Source organism: Tachyglossus aculeatus, chromosome Y4, assembly GCF_015852505.1.
Source record: "Tachyglossus aculeatus isolate mTacAcu1 chromosome Y4, mTacAcu1.pri, whole genome shotgun sequence".
Classification (NCBI taxonomy): domain Eukaryota; kingdom Metazoa; phylum Chordata; class Mammalia; order Monotremata; family Tachyglossidae; genus Tachyglossus; species Tachyglossus aculeatus.
The window spans coordinates 6,164,515-6,171,383 of record NC_052096.1 but is presented as its reverse complement, the minus strand read 5'-3'; positions in this window follow the sequence as shown (position 1 = coordinate 6,171,383).

Sequence of the window (6,869 nt, the reverse complement as noted above, 5' to 3'; positions counted from 1 at the left end):
AGCGCTTAACAAATACCATTATTATTATTAATCCCCATTTTACAGATGAGGTAACTGGGGCACGGAGGAGTGAAGTGACTTGCCCAAAGTCACCCAGCTGACAGTTGGCAGAGCTGGGATTTGAACCCATGACCTCTGACTCCAAAGCCCGGGCTCTTTGCCCTGAGCCACGCTGCTTCCCTAAGCACTGGGGAGGTTACAAGGTGATCAGGTTGTCCCACGGGGGGCTCCCAGTCTTAATCCCCATTTTACAGATGAGGGAACTGAGGCACGGAGAAGTGAAGTGACTTGCCCAAAGTCACCCAGCTGACAACTGGAGGAGCTGGGATTTGAACCCATGACCTCTGACTCCAAAGCCCGGGCTCTTTCCACTGGGCCACGCTGCTTCTCAAGCGCTTGGGAAGTATAGGTCGGCAACAGATAGAGCCGGTCCCTACCCCACAACGGGCTTACAGTCTAGAAGGGGGGAGACAGACGGCAAAACAATAATCATAATCAATCGTATTTATTGAGCGCTTACTATGTGCAGAGCACTATACTAAGCGCTTAAAACAAAACATGGAGACGGGTGAAAACATGTCGACAGGCCTACAGTCCCTGAGCCTGGAACTGTGGCAGACGCCCCGGCCGGATCCTGGTGCCATTACGTGGTCGAAGACGGAGCTGTGGAGGTGGTGATCCGGAGGTTAGTAGCCAATTTATTTTTAATTATATTTCTTGTTAATATTAATAATAATAAAAGTTGTACATATTTGTTACTCTATTTATTTATTTATTTATTTTGCTTGTCCATATCTATTCTATTTATTTTATTTTGTTAGTATGTTTGGTTTTGTTCTCTCTCTCCCCCTTTTAGACTGTGAGCCCACTGTTGGGTAGGGACTGTCTCGATATGTTGCCAACTTGGACTTCTTGAGCGCTTACTGTGTGCAGAGCACTGTACTAAGTGCTCAATAAATACGATTGATGAATAATAATAATAATAATAATAAGGGTACTTGTTAAGCTCTTACTATGTGCCAAGCACTGTTCTAAGAACTAGGGTAGTTGAAAACTAATCAGATTAGACCCAATTCATGTCCCACATATGGCTCATAGTCTTCATCCTGTGCCCCCCTCGCCCTCCCTCGGTGTGGCCCGGGCTCCGGCTGTCGGGGGGCGAGGGGGCCGGGGTCCCCGTGTCCCGGCCGTGGGGTGAAGCCACTATTCATTGGATTGTGTTTATTGAGCGCTCTCGAAGCGTACTGAGCGCTTATTATGGTACCGTTAGTACAGAGAAGCAGCGTGACTCAGTGGCTCAGTGGCTTGGGAGCCAGAGGTCGTGGGTTCTAATCCCGGCTCCGCCACTTGTCAGCTGGGTGACTTTTAGACTGTGAGCCCACTGTTGGGTAGGGACTGTCTCTATATGTTGCCAACTTGTACTTCCCAAGCGCTTAGTCCAGTGCTCTGCACACAGTAAGCGCTCAATAAATACGATTGATTGATTGATTGATTTGGGCAAGTCACTTCACTTCTCTGGGCCTCCGTTACCTCATCTGTAAAATGGGGATGAAGACTGGGAGCCCCCCGTGGGACAACCTGATCGCCTTGTATGCTTTGCACATAGTAAGCGCTTAACCAATGCCATCATTATTATTATTATTATCCTCATTTTACAGATGAGGGAACGGAGGCCCAGAGAAGTGGAATGACTTGCCCAAAATCACCCAGCGGAGCCGGGATTAGAATCCAGGTCCTTTTGACTCCCGGGCCTGTGCTCTATCCACTAGGCCATGCTGCTTCCCCTAATTACTAATTATTAGTAATGATTAATTAATAGTAACAATTAATAATTGTAGTATTTGTTCCACACTACGTGTCAAGCACTGTTCTGAGCACTGGGGTAGATACAAGCTTATCATGCCGGACACATTTCCTGTCCCGCATGGGGTTCACGGCCTAAATAGGAGGGAGAAAAGGTATCGAATCCCCAGTTTGCAGTTGAGGAAACTGAGGCCCAAAGAAGTGAAGTGGCCCAGATCACACAGAAGACAAGTGGTGGGGACGGGATTAGAACCCAGGACCTTCTAACTCCCAGGCCCGGCTCTAGCCACTAGGCCTTGCTTCTTGCCACCTTGGGCATCCCTCCGCTTCCAGGCCAGAAGGCTGGTTTTCTCCAGATCTCAGTGGATAGTGGTGGCACAATTCCCCGCTCCTCCCATCTCCAATGCACGCCCACAATGTCAACTGCCCAAATATGTTCCCAGCTGTTGTTGTCTGTCTCCTCTGCCCAGCTGCCCTCAGAAGGTGAAGGAGTAGGAGGAGAGGAAGGAGAAGAAGAAGGAGGAGGAGGAGGAGGAGGAGTAGTAAATGGAGGAGAAGAAGAAGAAGAAAGAGGAGTTTAAGGAGGAGAAGGAGGAAAGGACGAGATGGAGAAGGAGGAGGTGGAGAAGGAGAAAATGAAGAAGAAGAAGAAGAAGAAAGAGGAGGAAGAGAAGGAGGAAAGGATGAGATGGAGGAGAAGGAGAAAGTGGAGAAGGAAATGAAGGAGGAGGAGGAGTAGAAGAAGAAGAAGAAGAAGAAGAAGAAGAAGAAAGAAGAAGAAGAAGAAGAAGACGAAGAAGAAGACGAAGAAGAAGAAGAAGAAGAAGAAGAAGAAGAAGAAGAAGAAGAAGAAGGAGGAGGAGGAGGAGGAGGAGGAGGAGGAGGAGAAGGAGGAGGAGAAGGAGGAGGAAAGGATGAAATGTGTAAGTAAGAGGAGGAGGTGGAGAAGGAGGAAAGGATGAAATGTGTAAGTAAGAGGAGGAGGTGGAGAAGGAGGAAATGGAGGAGAAGAAGAAGAAGAAAGAGGAGTTTGAGGAAGAGAAGGAGGAAAGGACGAGATGGAGAAGGAGGAGGTGGAGAAGGAGAAAATGGAGAATAAGAAGAAGAAAGAGGAGGAGGAAAGGATGAGATGGAGAAAGAGAAGGAGGAAGTGGGGGAGGAGAAGGAGGAGGAGGAGGAGAAGAAGAAGAAGAAGAAGGAGAAGAAGGAGAAGGAGAAGGAGAAGGAGAAAAGGATGAGATGTATAAGGAAAAGGAGGAGGTGGATAAGGAGGAAATGGAGGAGGAGGAGAAGAAGAAAGAGGAGTTTGAGGAGGAGAGGGAGGAAAGGATGAAATGAAGAAGGAGGGAATGGAAGAGAAGAAGAAGAAGAAGAAGAAGAAGAAGAAGAAGAAGAAGAAGAAGAAGAAGAAGAAATAATAGAAGAGGAAGAAGAAATAATAGAAGAGGAAGAAGAAATAATAGAAGAAGAATAAATAATAGAAGAGGAAGAAGAAGAAATAATAGAAGAGGAAGAAGAAATAGAAGAAATAATTGAAGAAGAAGAGGAGGAAGAAGAAATAATTGAAGAAGAAGAAATAGAAGAAGAAGAGGAAGAAGAAGAAAAAGAAGAGGAGGAGGAGGAGAAAACGGAGGAGGAGGAGAAAATAGAGGAGGAGGAGAAGGAGAAAATGGAGGAGGAGGAGGAGGATTTGGTTAAGTGATTACTATATGTCAAACATTAGGGTAAATTTTTTTGGTATTTGTTAAGCACTTACTATGTGCCAAGCACTGTATTAAGCCCTGGGGTAGGTACAAGCTAATCAGGTGAGACAGTCCCTGTCCCGCATGGGGCTCACAGTCTTCACCCCCATTATACAGATGAGGGAACTGAGGCCCAGAGAAGTGAAGTGACTTGCCCAAGGTTACATAGCAGAGGAAGGGCGGAGCTGGGATGAGAACCCCGGGCTCTACCCATTAGGCCACACTGCTTCGCCTGGGCTTGAGATTTCATCTGGTCTAGCACCCTGCCCCTTAGCAGGTGAGGGTCTCTTGGGCAAGTCACTTCACTTCTCTGGGCCTCAGCTCCCTCATCTGTAAAATGGGAATGAAGACTGGGAGCCCCACGGGGTACAGGGAATGGGCCCAACCTGATGAGCTCCTTTCTACCCCAGTGCGTCGTACAGTGCTTGGCACATAGTAAGCATGTAAGAAATGCCATAAAAATAAGAACATTCCAGGCAGATTGGTATCTGTCCCACCCTGATTACCTTGTATCCACCTCAGCATTTAGCACAGTGCCTGGCAAATAGTAAGGGCTTAAAATAATAATAATAATAATAATAATGGCATTTGTTAAGTGCTTATTATATGTCAGGCACTGTACTAAGCACTGAGGTAGATACAAGCAAATCGAGTTGGACACTGTCCCTGCCCCACAGGGGGCTCATAGGCTCAATCCCCATTTTCCAGATGAGGGAACTGAGGCCCAGAGAAGTGAAGTGACTTGCCTAAGGTCACCCAGCAGACAGGTCGGGGCTCTATCCACTATCCACACCGCTTCCTGTACTACAATTATTCTTATTGCTGTTATTATTGTTATTATTATCCCACAGAGGTGAGAGTCCCCTACCCCAGACCCTCAGACCCTAGTCCCCCACAGGCTCCCTCCTCAGTAACCAGGAAATCCTTCTAGAAGCAGCGAGGCTCAGTGGCAAGAGCCCGGGCTTTGGAGTCAGAGATCATGGGTTCAAATCCCGGCTCCGCCACTTGTCAGCTGGGTGACTTCGGGCCAGTCACGTCACTTCTCTGGGCCTCAGTGACCTCATCTGGAAAATGGGGATGAAGACTGCGAGCCCCCCATGGGACAACCTGATCACCTGGTAACCTCCCCAGCGCTTAGAACAGTGCTTGGCATATAGTCAGTGCTTAATAAAGTGCCATTATTATTATGTCTATCCCAAATCCCTCCTGCTGCAACAGGGCCCGTTGGAGCTCGAGGGACGGTCAGAAGGGGGCAGGAATTGGGTCTGGGGGCGCCTGAGGGTGAGGGTGGAGTTTGGGGGGTGGGGATGGGGAAAGGGAAGCTCAGGCCCCAGGGAGTTGGTCTGGGGGTTCCCAGACTGAGCCCCCTTTTTCCTCTCCTCCTCCTCCCCATCGCCCCCGCCCTCCCTCCTTCCCCTCCCCACAGCACTTGTATATATATTTGTAAAGATTTATGACACTATTTATTTTACTTGTACATATTTACTATTCTATTTATTTTGTTAACGATGTGCATTTAGCTTTAATTCTATTTGTTCTGACGACTTGACGCCCGTCCACATGTTCTGTTTTGTTGTCTGTCTTCCCCTTCTAGGCGGTGAGCCCGCAGTTGGGTAGGGACCGTCTCTATTTGTTGCCAACTTGGACTTCCCAAGCGCTTAGTCCAGTGTTCTGCACACAGTAACCGCTCAATAAATAGGATTGAATGATGGAATGAATGGTCTGGGGGGTGACCTCCCCCCAAAACCCGGGTCCTTCTTCAAGGCTTTGCTCTCTTTGACCACGAGGGGGCGCCTGGTTTCCAACCAATTTACTGACAGCCCTTCATTCATTCATTCAAGGATTTGCTCTTTTTGACCACGAGGGGGCGCCTGGTTTCCAACCAATTTACTGATAGTCCTTCATTCATTCATTCATTCAAGGATTTGCTCTTTTTGACCACGAGGGGGCGCCTGGTTTCCAACCAATTTACTGATAGTCCTTCATTCATTCATTCATTCAAGGATTTGCTCTTTTTGACCACGAGGGGGCGCCAGGTTTCCACCAATTTACTGACAGCCCTATATTCATTCATTCATTCATTCAAGGCTTTGCTCTTTTTGACCACGAGGGGGCGCCAGGTTTCCAACCAATTTACTGACAGCCCTTCATTCATTCATTCAAGGCTTTGCTCTTTTTGACCACGAGGGGGCGCCTGGTTTCCAACCAATTTATTGACAGCCCTGCATTCATTCATTCATTCAAGGCTTTGCTCTTTTTGACCACGAGGGGGCGCCTGGTTTCCAACCAATTTATTGACAGCCCTACATTCATTCATTCATTCAAGGCTTTGCTCTTTTTGACCACGAGGGGGCGCCTGGTTTCCAACCAATTTACTGACAGCCCTACATTCATTCATTCATTCATTCAAGGTTTTGCTCTTTTTGACCACGAGGGGGCGCCTGGTTTCCAACCAATCTACTGACAGCCCTTCATTCATTCATTCATTCATTCATTCAATCAGTCCTATTTCTTGAGCGCTTACTGTGTGCAGAGCACTGGACTAAGCGCTTGGGAGAGTTCAATGCAACACTAAACCGACACATTCCCTGCCCACAACGAGCTTACGGTCTGGGGCAGGGGAGACAGACATCAGTACAAATAAATGAGCCTCTTGGTGGGCAGAGATAGTCTCTGTTAATCATAATAATAGTACTACTACTACTAATAATAATGTTGGTATTTGTTAAGCACTTACTATGTGCCAAGCACTGTTCCAAGCGCTGGGGGGGACACAAGGTGATCAGGTTGTCCCATGGGAGGGCTCCCAGTCTTCATCCCCATTTTCATGATGAGGGAACTGAGGCATAGAGAAGTGAGTAATAATAATAACGGTGGTATTCGTTAAGTGCTTACTATGTGCCAAGCACTGTTCTAAGCGTGGGGGAGATACAAGGTAATCAGGTTGTCCCACGTGGGGCTCGCAGTCTTCATCCCCATTTCTCAGATGAGGGAACTGAGGCACAGAGAAGTGAATAATAGTAATAATGGTGGTATTTGTTAAGCACCTACTATGTGCCAAGCACTGTTCTAAGCGCTGAGGTAGATACAAGGTAATCAGGTTGTCCCATGTCGGACTCCCAGTCTTCATCCCCATTTTCCAGATGAGGTCACTGAGGCCCAGAGAAGTTAAGTAACTTGCCCAGAGTCACACAGCAGACAAATGGCGGAGCTGGGGTTCGAACCCATGACCTCTGACTTCCAAGCCCGTGCTCTTTCCTCTGAGCCACGCTGCTTCTCTGTTGTGATTGTACTTTCCAAGTGCTTAGTCCAGTGCTCTGCACA